This window comes from Canis aureus, chromosome 32, assembly GCF_053574225.1.
Source record: "Canis aureus isolate CA01 chromosome 32, VMU_Caureus_v.1.0, whole genome shotgun sequence".
Taxonomy (NCBI): domain Eukaryota; kingdom Metazoa; phylum Chordata; class Mammalia; order Carnivora; family Canidae; genus Canis; species Canis aureus.
In genome coordinates, this window is record NC_135642.1 from 35,246,338 (window position 1) to 35,263,773 (window position 17,436).

Below are 17,436 nucleotides of genomic sequence, written 5' to 3' on the forward strand. Positions count from 1 at the left end.
TGGGCACCAGCAATCCTGAGCACCAGTGTCTGAGAAGACAATGTAGTCTAACCCCAATGAAGTAGAGCCTTCGATTAACCGGAATGCCACTGTACAGCTAATCACGCCCAGTGGTGCCCATCAGGCTTGGTTCTCATCAAGTGTGTGCTTCCACCCTAGAGAAGTGGTTCCTGCCCCACAAATGAGCGGGGCCTTCCCCATTCTGGGCCCTCCTGGGAAACAGTCACCAGGGCTAGCTTCTGCGCCGGTAACTCATTAGCTTCCTTTCCCTCTCTCCTACCTACTCCTGAACAAGACAAGGCCTTTAGGAACCACAACCCAAAATCATGCCAAATTCCAACAAATCCAAAGAGATTTGTTCCCACTCAATATAATCCACTTACCAAGGCCAGAAGGGGAAAGGGCATATTGCAAAAGGATTTGGGTACCAGGCATCGGAACCAAGTCTTCTCGGCCTCCCTTCGAACTCAATAGGAAATTCAGAAATCTGACCAATCCCTTTCTCAAGGCAAAATGGCTGTGGGGCAGGTTTCCCCTCCAGCTCCAGCTTCTCGGGGTTGGCCCTTACCCCAGGCAGGCACCCGCCTGTGAAGTGCTAACCTCTGATAGGCTGACTCACCAATAGGAAACTTGTGCCAAGTCTACAACACACTCCTAATTCTGTGGTGTGCCCACACGTCTCTAAATCTGCCATCACACACGCAGGACTCAATGCGTAGGAAGAGTGGAGGGCAGGCCAGAAGCCTGAGAACCAACATAGGCCTCCGACATAGGACACAGGTTTGACTGTGCCAAGAGAGGGAGAAGAGAGAGGGGTGGGGAGGTGGGAACTGGGTCTGTGGACACTGCGCTGGGCACCTGGCCGATGTCACTCCGTTCTCACAGTAGCTCCAGGAAATGGGTGTTATGATCTCTGTTTGTAGAGCCTCACAGTTTGGAAGTGAATGATCTGGCTCTGAATTCAGGGCTCATCCATCTCTGTACTTCCGATTATGGCTTTGCTCTTCAGAATCAGAGCCTCTGTGTGTATGTGTCTGTCTGTCTGTCTGTGTGCACGTGTGTGTATGTGTGCCATGTATGGTATGCTGGGGGAGGGATGGGCCATCTCTTTGGACCAAAGCCTCCTCTGAGCTCACTAAATTTGGGCAGAGAAGAGAGGACACTACAGTATGGTGAGAGAAGGACTAGCCTGTGCTATCTTGTGTGACTTTGAGCAAGTCTCCTGCCTCCTCAGTGCTTTGTTAGCGGAGAGGACGCCTGTATTAGCTGGAGCTCCTCATCTGAACCACAGAACCCAGAAAATGATGGACTATTTTCTCAACTTTTCCAAGGATGGTACATAGCACATACCATTCTAGATGCCTAGGAGAAAAGTGGATCCATTACAGAGAGCGGATGTCATAGGGCACTAGGGCTGAATTCTCCCTGGAACCTGGCTGAGAAAGTTCTAGATGGTCTTTAAGTTTCCTACAGCTCTGACATCAAAAGATGGGCGGGGGGGGTGGGGGGTGGGGCTGCATGTTTCCTCTACAGGAACATCACCGGGCAGGGTGATGCTCCTGGGTACAACCAAGGATACAGATGAGGAAGCCAGACCCCCTGGACCGACCAGATTAGCTTACTTTACTATACCCTCTCTCTGTGTCCCCTTGTGTCATCCCTTAGCCTAACTACCTTCTTTAATGTGTCAATCCCGCCCTCAGCTGTGCTTTGAAGACAGGGCCCATGGGGATAAGCCCTACCCCTTACTCTCTCCCCTAAAGGGCTAGTTTGGGTGCTATTGGCAGCAGTAACTGCCAAGAGATCTGAATGTGATGCAGAACTGAGCCCATGGCCCCCCTGTATCTCCCCAGCCTTCAGAAGATGAGGAGATTGTTCTATTACAGAAGGAGCCATTGCCCTAGCAAGGCAGAGCAGTGGTCTGTGCCCCATGAATGAGCAGGGCTCACCCCATTCAGGGCTCCACATGGAAAATATTCTAATAACCTTGAAAGCTGAGGACACTGTCAGCCCTTGTTAACACTCAGCTCCACGCATGGAGCCCCCCGGGGCTGGGCTGCATCCAGAGGCAACCGGGAAGGGGCCGTGCCCAGGTGGGGTTCAGCAGCCACCTCAGCATGCCTCTCAAGAAACATCTCGCCCAGCTGTAGCCGAGGCATCATCTTTGCATCTAAAAGGACATATCTCGACGGAACAGGCGCGTGCCACACTCTGGATGGCTCCACAAAGTGAAGATGAGGATCAAATCACCTCGAGGGAAGAAGGCAGAGGGGACATTTATTTCAAACCAATTTCACCCACTGTGGAGCAATCACTAAAGCCAAATGGTAGAGCTGTGCATCTATGTGTCGCGGCGTATAAATGCGGGAAGGGCAAGGGAGCGAGCGTGGCCACCAGCCTGGCACAGCTGCTGAGGGGGAACCGGTGAGGGGACAGATCTGCTGACAAGGCACCCATGGGCTCTGAGCTGAGCACCCAGCCAGGGACAAAGAAACCCAGAACCAGGCCTCTCACTGGGTCTGGCATAATGGCTGTGTGACCCTGAATGAGTCACTGTACCCCTCTGGGCTGTTTCCTGATAAGAAGGGGCTAGAATCGCTTTCCAAGTAAGTGAGCTCATCTGAGGAGAGGGCATGGGCTTACAGGCCTGAGTTTGAGCTTTCTACAATCACCCACCAGCCATGGGACCATGTTTCCCCGTGTATAAAAGGATGCTGAGTGACAGTTCTTTTGTTTTAGAGCCCAGCCTGGACTCTCACTAAGGTCCCTTATAGCTCAAAAAGATTCCACGGTGATTCTTTGCAGCAAGAGCAGGTGAGAGGGAAGAGGGGTTCCCTCCTGGTGCCCTCAGCCTCTGGTCCAGTGCTGGTATCAATATACGTTTGATAACTGGCCAAGGATTAGATCAATGAATCAACAACAGGTCTCTTTCTGCATGAGGGAAGGGAGGCCGAAAGAAAAGAGACTTGCCCAAGGGCACACAGCTGAGGGCAGAGCGGACCCCAAATCCAGCACCCCTCCCGCTCCACCCTGCCACAGGAAAGGGAAGGGAGGCCCCTGAGCAGAGCCCCTGGGCGGGGGGCTGGGGGTGGAGGTGGTGGCAAGGCCTAGGGAGCCTGGGGACAAGGGGAAGGAGAGATTCCCCTGGAGGCATGTTGGATTCTGGGGACTTTGAATTTACCAGCTCCTCAAAGAACCCCAGTGTCAGCTGATTTTCCAGCCCATTCCAACCCTGGCACCGGGGTGCCTTCTCTCCTTGGGTGCAGAGAGGACCGCGAGTGGCTGGCCGGGGTCTCTCCCTGCCACCTGCTCTAGCCTTCCCCGCAGGTATTCCTTTGCCTCCTCCAAACAGGGGCCCAGAGGAGGCGACCAGCTGGAGGGGCAGAGTGGGGGGCTGCAGGGAAGCTTCCTCTCTGCCCTGCTTTCCCGGGGCCCTCCGAAACCACTTCCACCAGCCCTCTCTCCCGAGGACGAATGAGACCGCTCTGCAGAGTCTCCTGGTGTTAAAAATCCTTCACCTTCTTGTAGGCTTTTTACAAAGCACATCCTTATCTGCAAGTCTCATTTGTTCCTAGAGGTGCCTGTTGGAGAGGAGGACCCTGAGGCAGATGGGGGGGAGAAGCGCCCCAAAGTTTCAGTAGTGGAGCAGGGACTGGGTAACATTTGTCCAGAGGTGGCTGCCTCACCCTCACTCTGGCATCTCCTCTGTCCTTGAGGAAGAAATCAGGGTGCTTCCATCACAGAGCTCAGGGCAAGGGCTGAGGCTCTCTTCCCAGTGGGGGGCAGGTGGTGGGGGGTCCCCTCTGGGCAAGATATCTAGCATCCCCCTTCCAACACACACACACACACACACTAAATAGTGGTACCCACCCTGGCTGCTCACTCGAATCATCTAGGAACATTTTATTTTTTTTAATTTTTTTTAAAAATTTATTTATGATAGTCACACACACACACACAGAGAGGCAGAGACACAGGCAGAGGGAGAAGCAGGCTCCATGCACCGGGAGCCTGACGTGGGATTCGATCCCGGGTGTCCAGGATCGCACCCTGGGACAAAGGCAGGCGCTAAACCACTGCACCACCCAGGGATCCCAACCTAGAACATTTTAAATATCCATGCTGAGGACCTCACTCCAAGCCAGCGAGAACCAAATTTGTGTGGGTGGAGCTTGGACATCACTATTAAAAAAAAAAAAGCTTCTCAGATGATTCTAGTGAGCTGCCAAGGGTGAGAATCACCCGCCAGGACCCCCTGAAGGCAGGGGCTGTGGCCCTCATCAAGATGAAAGCTTACCAAGCGGATGACCTTTCTCAGTCTCTTTCTCCAGATTCACCCCATGGCACAGGTACCTACTGGGTACCTCCTTCCTACTGGTACTGTGCTTCTGCCCTGGACCCACAGGGCGCCCTCACCCTATCAAAGTGTCTGTGGGTGGCAAAAGCAAGGGGCTGCTAAGCGGTTGGCGAAGTTCCCTGCCACCTTCAAGAAGCCAGACAGGCCCAGATGAAAAAGCAGAGTTGCTGTAATGGAAATGCCCATCAGCCTCTCCCGTAGTACATCTATATGGCAACAGACACAGGGCAGCGGGGCTTGTAGCTCCCCCACCCGCCCCCAGGCCTGCTAGAGTGCCTTGGACACCAGTCCACCCCACTCAAGCCCAATCATAGATGGCCAATGAGGAAACATTTACCAGGTGCCCTGGCACCCGCAGCCAATCCCATTTGTGGGACAACACGGTCATCCCTCCCTCTACCCATCTGTCTACTCCACCACTGCTTTACTGGGCATCTCTGATGTGCCAGGCACTAAAGCTACAGCAGTGAACAAAGTAGACACCATTTCTCCCCACAGAGCACAGCCACGTGGCCGGTGCCACAGTCCCCACTGCACGGGTTCAAAGAAGAGTGATAACCTGCCTGTCACTGGGCAGTGGCTGAGCCAACCCAGGCCCTCCTGTATGGTGAGCCTCGCTGCTTAACTGCCTGTGTCCCTTTTCCCAATCCCACAGTGAAAAGCAGCAGGGACTCTCCTGCATGGATGAGAGAACGGTGCTCCCGTGGAGGAGGCTGGAGCCAAGTGAGGTCCCCCCGGTCCCCGAGCCAGAGGTCCCCGTGCCCTGAGGTCCCTGCATCTGCCTGTGTCTTGCCCTCCCTCCCCCTCCCTCCTCTAATGAAAACTCTGAGAGCTGGGATGAAATTCACCTTAATAAGAGCTCGTTAGAGATATGCTAATGGGGAGGAAGCTGATATCATATGCCCTGAAACCCTAGAGGGAGGAGGAGATGAAAAAAATTCAATATTGAGTTTTGTCTCATTTCAAAGCCACTTTCAAAGTGGCCATAAATCTTCTGTGTGACGTGACATAACGAGGAGCTGCCAGCGGCTCAGGCGTTAATAATTAGCAGTTGCCAGGTGCTGAATGCATTTGACTTTCCAGTCCTCTCCAAGGGATGAGAAGGGGTAGGTGCAAGCCAGGTCCAACGCGTGGGCCGACCCATGCGCACAGCCTGTCCACCTGTGCGGCCTGGCTGGAGCAGAGCTGATGGCCGAAGAGAGGCTGCAGAACGTGCCAGAAGAGGGAAGGTCAGGAATCAGCAAGACCCATCTTGATCGGGGCCGTGTGTGTGTGTGTGTGTGTGTGTGTGTGTGTGTGTGAAAGTCCACTAAGTGTGTGTGGCTGTAAGACAGGGCTCTAATGTGACCAAGCCTCAGTTTCTATGTAGGGGATCGGTGAGCGGGCACAGGCCGCGCTGGGCCCCAGGGAGGACCACGTGTGGGTGTTGGCTGGCTTGCGGCCTAGTGGCATACAAGACGTGCCCTGGCGTCAGCTGGTGTGAATCAAGAATCAGCTCTGTTAATTACTACCTGAGTGACTTTGGACAAATGACTTAATCTTATAGAGACTCTGTTTCTTCATCTGCAAATGGAGATGGTAATTGTATCCATTACGAAAATTAAATGAGGTAATTATACACAGTATCTGATACACTATAAAAACCCCACAAGCATCGCTGCTGTCGTTGTTGGGCATCCAGTGAAGAGCAGCCACTGTCCACACTGTTGGCTTCTTCAGTTCCCCCCATACCCCTGTGCCACTGATCTAAAACATAATCAACAACAACAACAACAACAACAACAAAAGCCTGGGTGTTGTCTCTTATCCTTTCTTGTTTCGAATTTGCTGGCTAACTTTGGGAAACTGACTTGACCTCTCTGATCTTATCTAGTCCACAAAGTGAGGATGGTGACTCCTGCTTTGACTGATCTGAAGAGTGGTTAGGAAGATCAAAAAGATAATGCTAGTGAAAGTGCTTTGGAAGGTATGATGAATGACACAAGTGCTAGGTATTATCATTATTGGCTTCCAACAGGAAGGTTGTTCTAGATGTCCTGGTTGGCCCCTCCTCTCCAGGCAGCAAGGGACAGTCTCTCTCAAGACCTCAGAGGAAGAGCCGACATTTCTTCCAGACAATAGCCACAGCAAATTATAGCTTTTAATTCCTACCCGTGTCTAACAGAAGTTCCTCCTTCTGGCTGTTGAGAAGATGCGTGTCCTCTTGCTCTGCCCTTGGGAGACATGTAGTGACAAGCCAACGGTCACCATTTGGATGGAAGTTCCTCATAGTCTAGAACAGTTACATTTCCAATAAGACATGGCTGGCAAGTGGTCATAGAGTACAGAGCCCCATGCAGTGTGTGCCAAGTGCGACTCACCACTGCCACCTGCCACAGGGTCTCTACTCCATCCAATGAGAGGAATCCACTGACTGTATCAATGTCAAGTTGCTATCAAGCTGCTTCCTCTTAATTTCTGTGCTTATGTCTCTGAGACCCGACAGCTTATAGGCTGGCATCACTCCATGGAGCATACTTTAGCCGGAAGACAGTGGCAGCAGAGGAACCAGATTAGGTTCTCTGTCCTGCTCCTGTTTTGTCTACAAATCAGCACCTTCTCAAGGAATTACCATGTCTCCTTCTCACCCTCTCTTTGCCCACTTCCCCTGCCTTTGCTTCCTCTAACTACTCTGTATGGGTTCCCATAAGGCTCCCACCTGAAAACTCACAGCAAAATCCCACTCCTGAAGCCATTCTTGCCAAGACAGGTATAATGTGGACACCCTTCCTGACCTCAGCTTCGGGAGGGATGGTGGCTGGGTCAGAGCTGCAAGGTCCATGGATCATCCCCTAGCCTCTTCTGCTGCCAGTGAGACCCAAAGGTGAACCTCAGTCATCTCATCTATTCCAAAGTCCCAGCCTAACTTTGCCCTCCCCAACTCTTTGCCTCCCATGGCCTAGGCCTTAACAATCTGGCTTCGTCCCTGCTCCTTGCTCCAAAATTCTGATTTACCACCCCTCTCCAACCAGCACCTTCTTTACACGATGGCCCTATCCAGGGTTCTTGCCAGCCTCCTCCCAAGGACTGAAGCCTCACCCTTCCTCAATTGTTCACACCTAGAAGATGCCAGGCATTCGGCAAGGACCTGGATACATAACATGCCCGGTCAGATGCTAACATTTGAAAGGAAACGGAACAACTTGTAACCACAAAGTTCTAGAACTTATGAGAAGATCAAGTCCAAGGCCATTGTCAAGGGATCTGAGAAGGCGCACACATGGGGGACATGAAGGAGGCCAAAGAGTCAGCCAGGTAGGGCAGGAGTGCTCCAGGCAGAGGGAGAAAGAGGGAGTGCACTTGAGGAAGTAAAATTGGCTCGTTCTGGCTGGAGCAGAGTTTGAGGCCGTGGTTGTGCAGGATGAGCTGGAGAAGGGTCAGTCCCAGAACACAACTGGCCTTTGACCTTGCACCAAGATAAATGGGCAACCACTGAAAGGTTTTAAGTAAGGGATCTATTTGGCCAGGGTTGTATTTTCAAAAGATCCTTTCCTGATATATATATAAAAAGTAGAAGTGGACGCATTAATAGGGAAATAAAAAAAATTTAAATAATGGATGGATATCCACACCATGGAATATTTGGCAGCCACTAAAAGGAATGAATGAGAGCAAAACTGGTTGAGTTGGAAGAATTGTCAGGGAGTAGTGGGAAGAGAAAAAGTCAGAGGCCAGAGAGCATCACGCTGTTTTCTGAAGCTAACAATCCGCACGCGCACACACATACCTGTCTGTACATGACACAGAAGAATACGGAGGGCGTTGTGGGCAAGGGGTGGGGACATGATGCAGGGTAAAAGGGTAGATGGAGGCAAGTTAAAGGGGAAAAAATTTAAGAACGAGCTAAAATACGCACATGATACAATCGCATTTATGTGAAATTATTTATGTAGAGACCTTCGGGTCTCAGCTTATCCGACCCTTCCTCTGGCCAGTGTCCCCTCTCAGGATCCCTTGGAATGCAGAAAGAGAAGTAAGCAATTTCCCACTGGCTGAGACACAGCTAGAGAAGGGATCAGATGGGCTGGGGCTGGGGCAGGCACAATGGTGCTGGTGGCGCAGGGCAGGGCTACTACCCGGGGCCTGGGGCACAATGTCCCTCTGTGGTCAAATCTCCAGATTGCACTGACTCCACACCCACCCCAGTGTCTCCCTTCAGTGTCACCCCTTCAGCCAGTGTCTCCCTACTGACTCCCCACAGCAGCCTGGCATCTACCACATCTGTGCTGTGCCAGCTGTTACTGAGGGTGGGACTGGAGGGTGCAGGGGGAGAGGGCAGGGCTGGCGCCAGGTCTCTGGTCACCTCCCGTCCCCGTGGTAGGACATCCCGTGATCTGATAGCCCCTGCTGGAGCAGGGGCTGCTGGAGGCAGGAACCATCTCTCCCACCTCTCCATCACTAAGGGACTCAACAAATAATGGCTGGTTCCTGGCCATGGATCCTCCATGAGTAGTGGGAAGCCCTTGGTCAGGTCACTTCCCTACCCAGGGCCTCAGTTTCCAGCGCTGTAAGGAGATGTGGAAAAGAGCGGGCAAGAGGAGGAAAAGCAAATGCCCAGGACAGGGCCAAGTGGAGTGTCTCTGCCCTAGGGCACTAACTCTCTCGGCCCCTCTGTTCCCCCTCTGCCCTCAGCTCTCACCCACAGACCCTTCCCCGCCCCTCGTTTCCCTTTCTAAACAACCATAACCCCAGTTACAGGCACTTGGGAGCTCAGTAAACTCTCCAGAAACACTCCAAAAGCCACTTTGGAAAAACCCTCCATGGTGTGGTCTACGCAGGCTGGATTCCTGAATCCAGGAACGTGAAGGTCGCTTGATCGCTCCGATCTCGGTTTCCCCAGCTGCAAAGTGGGGATATTAATAGGACCTACCTCAAAGGTCTCTGTGGGGCTTGAAAGAATCGGTACAGCCTGGCGAGGAGCTGTTTTTACCGACCAGCGACGGTGGTGTCCGTGGATCTCTTCAGCTTAAGTCTAACCTCCCACCCCCGTCCCCACTCCCAGGCCCCCCAGTGAACCAGATAGACCACACCTCCCGTCAGCACCGCTCAGGGTGCAGCCCCACCAGGGTTCAGACAAAACATGGAGTGGGAAGCCGACTGTCACACAATTATAAAGGTTAATTGCAGGATTCAGCAACAAGAGGGAGGGAGCTTGGCCCCCTCATAAATACAGCTGATTAAGAAACAAGCATCATTTTGTAATTATGCCACTGATGGAAATCCAGCAGCCCACTTAGCAGTTTTAGAGCAGGTGGAGAGGCTCACCCAAGACATACCCGCTAAAGCCCCACCCCCAGGGGCTCCCCTGTCCCCCTCCCCAGGCCTCCAGAGCTTCACCCAGGGCTGCACGTTCTTCAAAAGCAGCAAGTGGCCTTGGGCCTAGAAGAATGCCCATCCCTCTGCTCCCCTGAAGCAGCGCCTGCTGGAGCCCCCAAGAAGTCAATTAACAGCATCTGGCTAATTAAAGCGAGATGTTACATTTCGCTAGTTGACTCCGTCAGAGCTGCGGTGGGAGCCTGGGAGAAGCAGCCCCCACGTCCCAACCAGCTCCCCGTTTCATGTGGCTCCGGGGACACTGAGCTTCTCTGATCCCTTTGAAAGCTGCGGTCCCACCAGCCCCAGAGCAGGGGGTCGGGCCACCCAGGGGAGGACAGCAGTTCAAAGCCAGCCCGGCAGGCCTGGTGGGGTCCAGTTGGGATCGGGAATAATTAGGGCATTCCAGACCATAAGAATCAATAACATAATTAACAAATATTGTGCTATTCCTCAGAATCTTGCTACAAATTATGCTGTCTTTGATCATACAATGTTCTCTGACTGTTAATGACATGTAATGTTAATTACCGGAGAAAGGGAACGGCTCAGAATGAAGACTTCCTTGGAGAATAATTAATATTCTTTGAGGAGTCGCAGAGCCTGGGAGGTGGGCTTTTTCCCCCCAGGTTTGGTGACTTAGGAGCCCCAGGAAGGCCACCCTCCTTGTCCATGGGTGGGCAGATACTATCCCTTGCGAAGAGAGTGGCTTGCACATAGCAGGCACTGCTATTAGGCTTGTTAGCTGATGCAAGATGCATCCGTGAATGTTGAGGTTCACCTGGAAACCTGCTGGAATCTTAGGGTATGAGGGCGAGAACACTTTGAATCATAATCTAGTCATTCTTTGTTCAAATGGGGCCCTTGTCACTGATGCAACTGGGATGAAAACTCGGGTGTCAGATGATCAGCCCCATCCGCTATCCACCACCATCACCCTACTTAATTTTGGTGGAAGTTAGGAAAGATTCAAGAGACAAGGAAGGAATGTCTTGGGGTATTGGGGGAGGTACTCTTTTTGCCTTGAAATGCACTCCGTTGCTGCCCAGATGCTCTTCAGTGCCAGGCTCCATCCCAAAAGCAATCGCAGGCACAGAGTGGCACAAAGCCCTCCGCAGGGTGGAGTTGAGGACAGTGCAGGCAGATGCTGCTGCAGGAACCCGCTCACCTTCCCACCTGTCTGCTCCAGGTTCCAAGCCCCAGCCCTGGCAGCCCCTGCCTTGCCTGCATCTTTGCCCCGGGACGTCCAGCTCTGCAGCACCACCTTACCCAGCCGCTCCTCCAGCTCCCAGCCCAGCCTGGGCATCACCGGATCCCCAGGAAACATGGGCCTATCGCCAGGGCTGGTGAGGTAGTGACTGGTGAGCACACTCCTAATGTCTCAGAGTCTCCATTTGTTCAATAAAAAGCCACTTCGGCTTCAAGTCACACCCCTCCCTTCAATGCATCTTTAGTGCTCTCATGGGGCAGAAAGGGCATGAAAGAGGGTTCCTATTTTACAGAGACAAAATAAAGACACAAAAAGCAGGGACAGCTCACTGCAGGAGCTGGGCTCCTGCTCCGGACTTGAGCCCGGACCTCCCCCTCCTTTGCCTCCCCACCTCCACCTGCTTCTGGACTTTTCTTTGCTGTGTAAGTCACCTCCCGACACCATGTTCCATGGCAGAGAAAATAGAAATTATTCGGGGCACCTGGGTGGCTCAGGGGTTGAGAGTCTGCCTTCAGCTCAGGTCATAATCCCGGGGTCCTGGGATTAAGCTCACGTCCCAGGTCATAATCAGATTCCCCATGGGGAGCCTGCTTTTCCCCCTGCCAGTGTCTCTAGTGAATAAATAAATAAAATCTTTAAAAAAAAAAAAAAGAAAGAAAGAAAGTATGCACTCCACCCATGACAATCCCCTGCCTGGATCACGCTCCCACCTTTCCTCTCCTGTTCTCCAAGACGTCCTCTCTGGCCCTGGGTCCCCTTCATGCCTCCTCCTCAGTCCTCTAATGGAGACCCTCTACCACGCAAGATTGTCCTTCCACACTGGCTCCTTGTCACTTCCTCCCAGGCTCTCAACTCTTCAGGGGAAAAAAAAAGCCCAGGTTTACACGGCTTCCACATTCCCCACAGCATTGATGTCTTACTTGGAGCTGAACAGGTGATCGATAAAAGCTCTTTAGCGGATGGGCTGATGGGCAGAGCAAGGCAGGTTCTCCTTGGCATGATGAAGTGCTCGGGAAAGAAACCAGCTCTACTCGGGGCGTGATTCACAGAAGCACTTCCCGCTCCCTTTGGCCATGACAACAACTCCCAGGCTCTCCCAGGTACAGAGGAGCCACTTCACACCTGGTTCTGCAGGAGGCGCCGGAAGAATGAAGAAGTAATGGGTCTGGGGAATGAAGAAGTAATGGGTCTGGGGCTTTGGGGTCAGGATGCAGAGCTCAAACTCTGGCTGTTTTCCTCCTGGGCTCCCTGAGCAATATGCAGCTTCTCTCCAAGCCTCGGTCACCTCACCTGGCAGGGTGGCAGAGGGGGGGTCACAGGAGCTCATGCATATTCAACAGCTGGCCCCCAAAAGTGCTCCCAATAAATGCCAGCTCCCCACATCCTCCCACAGGGTGGCTCTGGGTTCCAATCCAGGCCCCAGTGACAGGTACCAGCAGCTCAGGGGATCAAGGCCCCAGGGTCCCGCTCACCCCAAGGATGGTCCCCCCCCTCCTGGGGCTGGGCTGCCCACCAGCTCCCCAGCGGCCCACTTCTCCAAAGACAGGTGCAAACCCCTGCCTGCTCCGACACCGGCAATGAGCAGCCTCGCAGGAGACAGTCAGCCCGGCAGCGCCAACAGGCGTGGCTGAGCTAAATGATAGTGTGACCCTTGCTACCCGAAACAACAACATCATAACTGTCAGAGCAATTTTCCACCTCAGTAGTTTAACACCTGAGCTGTTGCTGGGCTCTCCTGCCCGCCTCCGCTCACTCGAGCTGCTGCGCGCTCCTCCCCACCCACCAGCGTCGGCCCCACGAAGAGCCAGCTCTTCCAGAAGCAGTGGGCAAGCAGCCCCTGCCCCTGAGAGCCAGGGGGCCGCGGCCTTCATCAGCAGAGTCTTCGGACAAGAGAGGAAAGGAAGAGCCCACCAGCCCGAACACCCATCCAACATCTGTCAACATCTGGGTTATAAGCCATCCGGGGATTTAACAGGGATCCCAGCGTGAGGCTGCTCCGACTCCCCGTCATAAAGATGCAGTTGGTCACTTTTATTTACTGGGATCATATTTATGTTCCAAGAATGGGAAGCAAAGGGCGGGGGCTACATCAGAGACAGAGGTCTGTCTGTTGGGGACCTGCCAGAGGGACGGACACACACACTGGGGCGAGAGTCAAAATCCCGAACAACTGGCGGAGTGCAGAGGGACTGCTGGGCCAGGGGGTACTCCGTTAAGTTGGCGGATCTTGGCGTGGTCTCAGGGAGGGTGGACCCCAGGGGAGAGGCGGAGGTGACCCAGAGGCAGCCCTCGGGGAGCCTGGGGAGGCAGCTCAGCTATTTACCAAGCAGTATGGAAGTAGTTCAATATTTCAACAACCATTACACACACACACACACACACACACACACACACACACACGCCTTCCTTCCCTGGTTACTCCAGCGGGAACTCCCTGTCTTTCCCCAGGGAAGCATCGAGTTCTCTGACAGCCAGCAAGATCCCCTTCAGGGGAAACCAAGGGCCCAATGAGAATCACAGAGGCAGGATGTCAGATGTGCAAGGCGTCATTGAGATGATCTTGTCCAAGCCTGGGGTTGCCAGAGGTGTAAACTGAGGCGACTCAAGGTCATTTCGAGACATAAGGGCAGGGCCCGTATGGGCCCCTGGGCCACTCGGTGATCACTGTCACCAGAGCTGAGCCCCAGGCTCACGGGTCACCGTGCTGTGCAGTAACCAGGCGGGCGGAGCATGCGCAGTGATGCCCACCCTCCTGGGCCAGGGCTCGAGCCTCGGCTGGAGAATCTGCCCCTATCTGCCTTGGGGTGCAGGAAAGCAGCCCTAACAAAGGGCTTCGTGAGCCTGGAAGAAAGCACCCCCTGAACTCAGGATGTGATGCAAACACAAAATAAGGGACCGGAGGTCGGATATTCGAGCTCTTGCTAATCCCCTCTGGTTTCATGGCCTTAAGGAACGTCTGTTAGACGCAGATCACTCCCGAATTTAGAATTTTACCCTGGGCTGTGCCCATGAACTCAGGACGTGTTTCCATCTTGCTCTCCAATCTCCCTACGTGGATATCTAATAGACGTCTCAAATTCAACACGCCCAAACCTGACGTCCCCCGGAGAGCCTGCCCCTCCTACTTGGAGTCCCCCTTGGTTCTCCCTGTCGCCTCTCACCTGGCAGCAGCCTCCTCGCTGTCTCCCTGTTTGCACTCTGGCCCTTCACTGTTTGACGGTTCTATGGTGACTGCAGCTCTTCCAGGCAAGTGGTGGGAAAGGGAGCTGGGGCCCCAGAGTGGCCCCCACCAACCCAGCCAGGCTCGCCTTCTCCCACCTGGGGGGGAGCCGCTGGGGCAGTGGTCAGGGAAGGAAGTGTCGATGCTGACAGGTCTTAAGGCCTATGTCTGCATCTGGGTCATTCCAGTCCCTTTAGCAAACGGGGCCTGGACTCCCAGAGTCTCCCAGTAGGAAGGGTCCTGAGAGGCCCTGAACCGGCTCTCTGCCCAGCATATGGAAATTCTCACAGCACCCGGGACCCTGCAGGCGCAACTCAGCACCTCCACCGCCAGAATCTCCATGCCCTTGCCAGGTGGGGCTGCTCCCAGCGCCTTCCCCACACTGGTTCTCGGTACTCCATGGAATGTCCTGGCTGCTCCCAGCACCTTCCCCCACATGATTCCTCAGTACTCCATGGAATGTTCCAGCTATTCCCAGCACCTTCCCCCACATGATTACTCGGTACTCCATGGAGTGTCCGAGCTGCTTCCAGCACCTTCCCCACTCTGGATCCTTGTTACTCCATGGAATGTCATGGCTGTTCCCAGCACCATTCCCCACCAGTTCCTTGGTACTCCGTGGAATGTCCTTGATCATCTCAGCACCTTCTGAACACTGGTTCCTTCATACTCCTGTAATGTCCTGACTGTTCCCAGAGCCTCCCACACATTGGCTCCTTGTTACTCCACGGAATGTCCTGGCTGCTCCTAGCACCTCCCACACACTGATTCCTCGGTACTCCATGGAAGGTTCTGACTGTTCCCAGCACCTTCCCCACACTGGTTCCTTGGTACTCCATGGAATGTCCTGAGTACTCCCAGTACCTTCCCTCACATGATTCCTCGGTACTCCATGCAATGTCCTGGCTGCTTCCGCATCTCACGGCACACTGGATCCTCGGAAATCTATGGAATGTCCTTGCTCCTCCAGAACATCCCCCCTGCCCCGCCCCAGATCCTTGTTACTCCATGGAATGTCCTGGCTGTTCCCAGCACCATCCCCACACTGGTTCCTCAGTACTCCATGGAATGTCCTTGATCATCTCAGCACCTTCCATACACTGGTTCCTCTGTACTCTATGGAATGTTCAGATGTTCCCAGCACCTTCCCCACTTCAGTTCCTTGGTACTCCATGGGATGTCCTGGCTTCTCCCATCACCTTCCCTCACATGATTCCTCGGTACTCCATGGAATGTTCCAGCTGCTCCCAGCACCTTGCCCCACACTGGTTCCTTGGTACTCCATGGAATGTCCTTAGTACTCCCAGTACCTTCACCCACACTGATTCCTTGGTACTCCATGGAAACTTCTGACTATTCGCAGCAATTTCCCATACACTGTTTCTGTGGTACTCCATGGAACGTCCTGGCTGCTTCCAGCACCTTCCCATGCACTGGATCCTCAGTAATCTATGGAATATCCTGGCTGCTCCCAGCAATTTCCCACATACTGGTTCCTCGTTACTCCATGGAATGTTCTGATTGTTCCCAGCCCCATCCCTACACTGGTTCCTCAGCACTGCATCTAATGTCCTGGCTGCTCCGAGCACCTTCTCTCCCACTGGATCCTTGGTACTCCATGGAATGTCCTGGCTGCTCCCAGCACTTTCCCCCACACAGGATCCTCGGTACTCCATGGACTATCTTTTGCAAACATCAATATCTTTCTTCCAGCACAGCCTCAATACAGGGCTTCAGACAGTAGAATCAGAGCAGCCAGTAATCTCTCTTCTCAGCAGCATGTGAAGCATTGGGTCCTCTTGTTCCCCCCGTAGGAAGCCTCCCCCCGCCATGTCCCAGGTCACTTGCAGAGACAGACATGGTGTTGGCCTCGGCTGCGCCCCTCTTCTCTGCCATCCTTCACTATGGCAGGCCAGGGCAGGGCCCTGGTCCCTCATCTCAATAATGAGATGTCATTTTCTGCATTAAGTCTCCTCCCAGCCCCTCTGTTTTGGAATCTTGGGCCTCTCTGGCTGCGCATCCCCATTCTCTGTCCCCTCTCAGTCCCTCTGCCTTCATCAACTCCTGCAACTGAATAAAACAGGAAATTCAAGTCTTCCCTGGTCCAGGAGCTTACATTGAGCCATGCCAGCCTCTAGGGCCTGAGCCTGAGCCTACCTCTGTCAAAATCAGGGCATCCCAGACATGGGTGATAACTAAGCTGAGAGGACCTCACCATCAGAGTCCAATTCCCCATGTACCCAGAGATGAGAGAGTTCAGCAAGAAGAAATGACCTGCCAAGGTCACTTAGCCAGTGTGAAACCCCTCTAAGCCCCAGCCCCATCCCTTCCAATGAGTCCTTGGGACCCATGAGTCAGATGCTTCCAGCATGAGCTCCTGAAACTCAACGTTTTAGCCCTTCCTCCCATGCCACACTTCAGGGAAAGCCCATACCCTGAGCCAGACCCCTGACTCCTGCCAGACCCCATGACTATAAAGTCATTTTACCTCTCAGATGCTTATGATTCCCCATCTATAGAAATGAAGCCAAAACCTCACTCACAGATTTTATTTGTTTTTTAAGATTTTATTTATTTGTTCATGAGAGACACATAGAGAGAGAGGCTGAGGCAGGCTCCTCGCAGGGAGCCCAATGCGGGACTCAATCCCAGGACCCGAGGACCACAGCCTGAGCCAAAGGCAGATGCCCAACCACTGAGCCACCCAGGCCCGCCTCATGCACAGATTTTAGAGGGAAATAGCTGGGATGGAAGACATGCTAATAGCACTGAATCAGAACATAGGTGGCACTCCCACATCATACAGGGATGAGGGATCTTCTCCACGGCCACACGCCACCACCCAACCCCCTCACTCCTGAAGAGAGCCACCCCATCCACTGTCCACTCTCCTCTATCACTGTTGGCAGAATGACATTAAGCTTTGAATGAGAAAACAGAAACAAACAAAAACTTCTGCCTTCATTAGTCAAAGTGAGCGAAGAAGTGTAAGTGCCTGCCCCATCAGTGTCACCTCACACCCATGTGTGTGTCACAGAACCACAAGATCGCACCACTGCATCACACCAATCTGGCCACAGGAAATCAGCTCCGGGAGGGGGGTGGGGGGCACCTTCCACATACAAGGCTTTGTGCCCACTGTTCTCCCCATCCCCACCAGCATCACCAGCCCCCACCCTATGGCAGTCCTGGGTCCAGAATCTCCTGATCGTTGCCCCCATCGGCGGCACCGATGTCACTAAGAGAGGACATTGTTGGAAGCACTTAAGCAGGACTCCCAGCCCCCAGCACCTGTCC

At 53.5% G+C, this 17,436-nt stretch overlaps 1 protein-coding gene and 1 long non-coding RNA gene across 7 annotated transcripts in view; both read right to left on the reverse strand.

Moving 5' to 3' along the window:
* Positions 1-17,436, reverse strand: part of MEGF11 (multiple EGF like domains 11) — a 343,797-nt gene that overhangs the window by 232,994 nt on the left and 93,367 nt on the right. The gene's annotated exons all lie outside the window — the stretch shown is intronic.
* LOC144302884 (uncharacterized) lies at positions 6,480-7,536 on the reverse strand. Its single transcript, XR_013369883.1, has 3 exons — positions 7,436-7,536; positions 6,718-6,873; positions 6,480-6,629 (listed from the first exon to the last, which is right to left on the reverse strand). It is a non-coding gene; the product is annotated as an uncharacterized LOC144302884 (long non-coding RNA).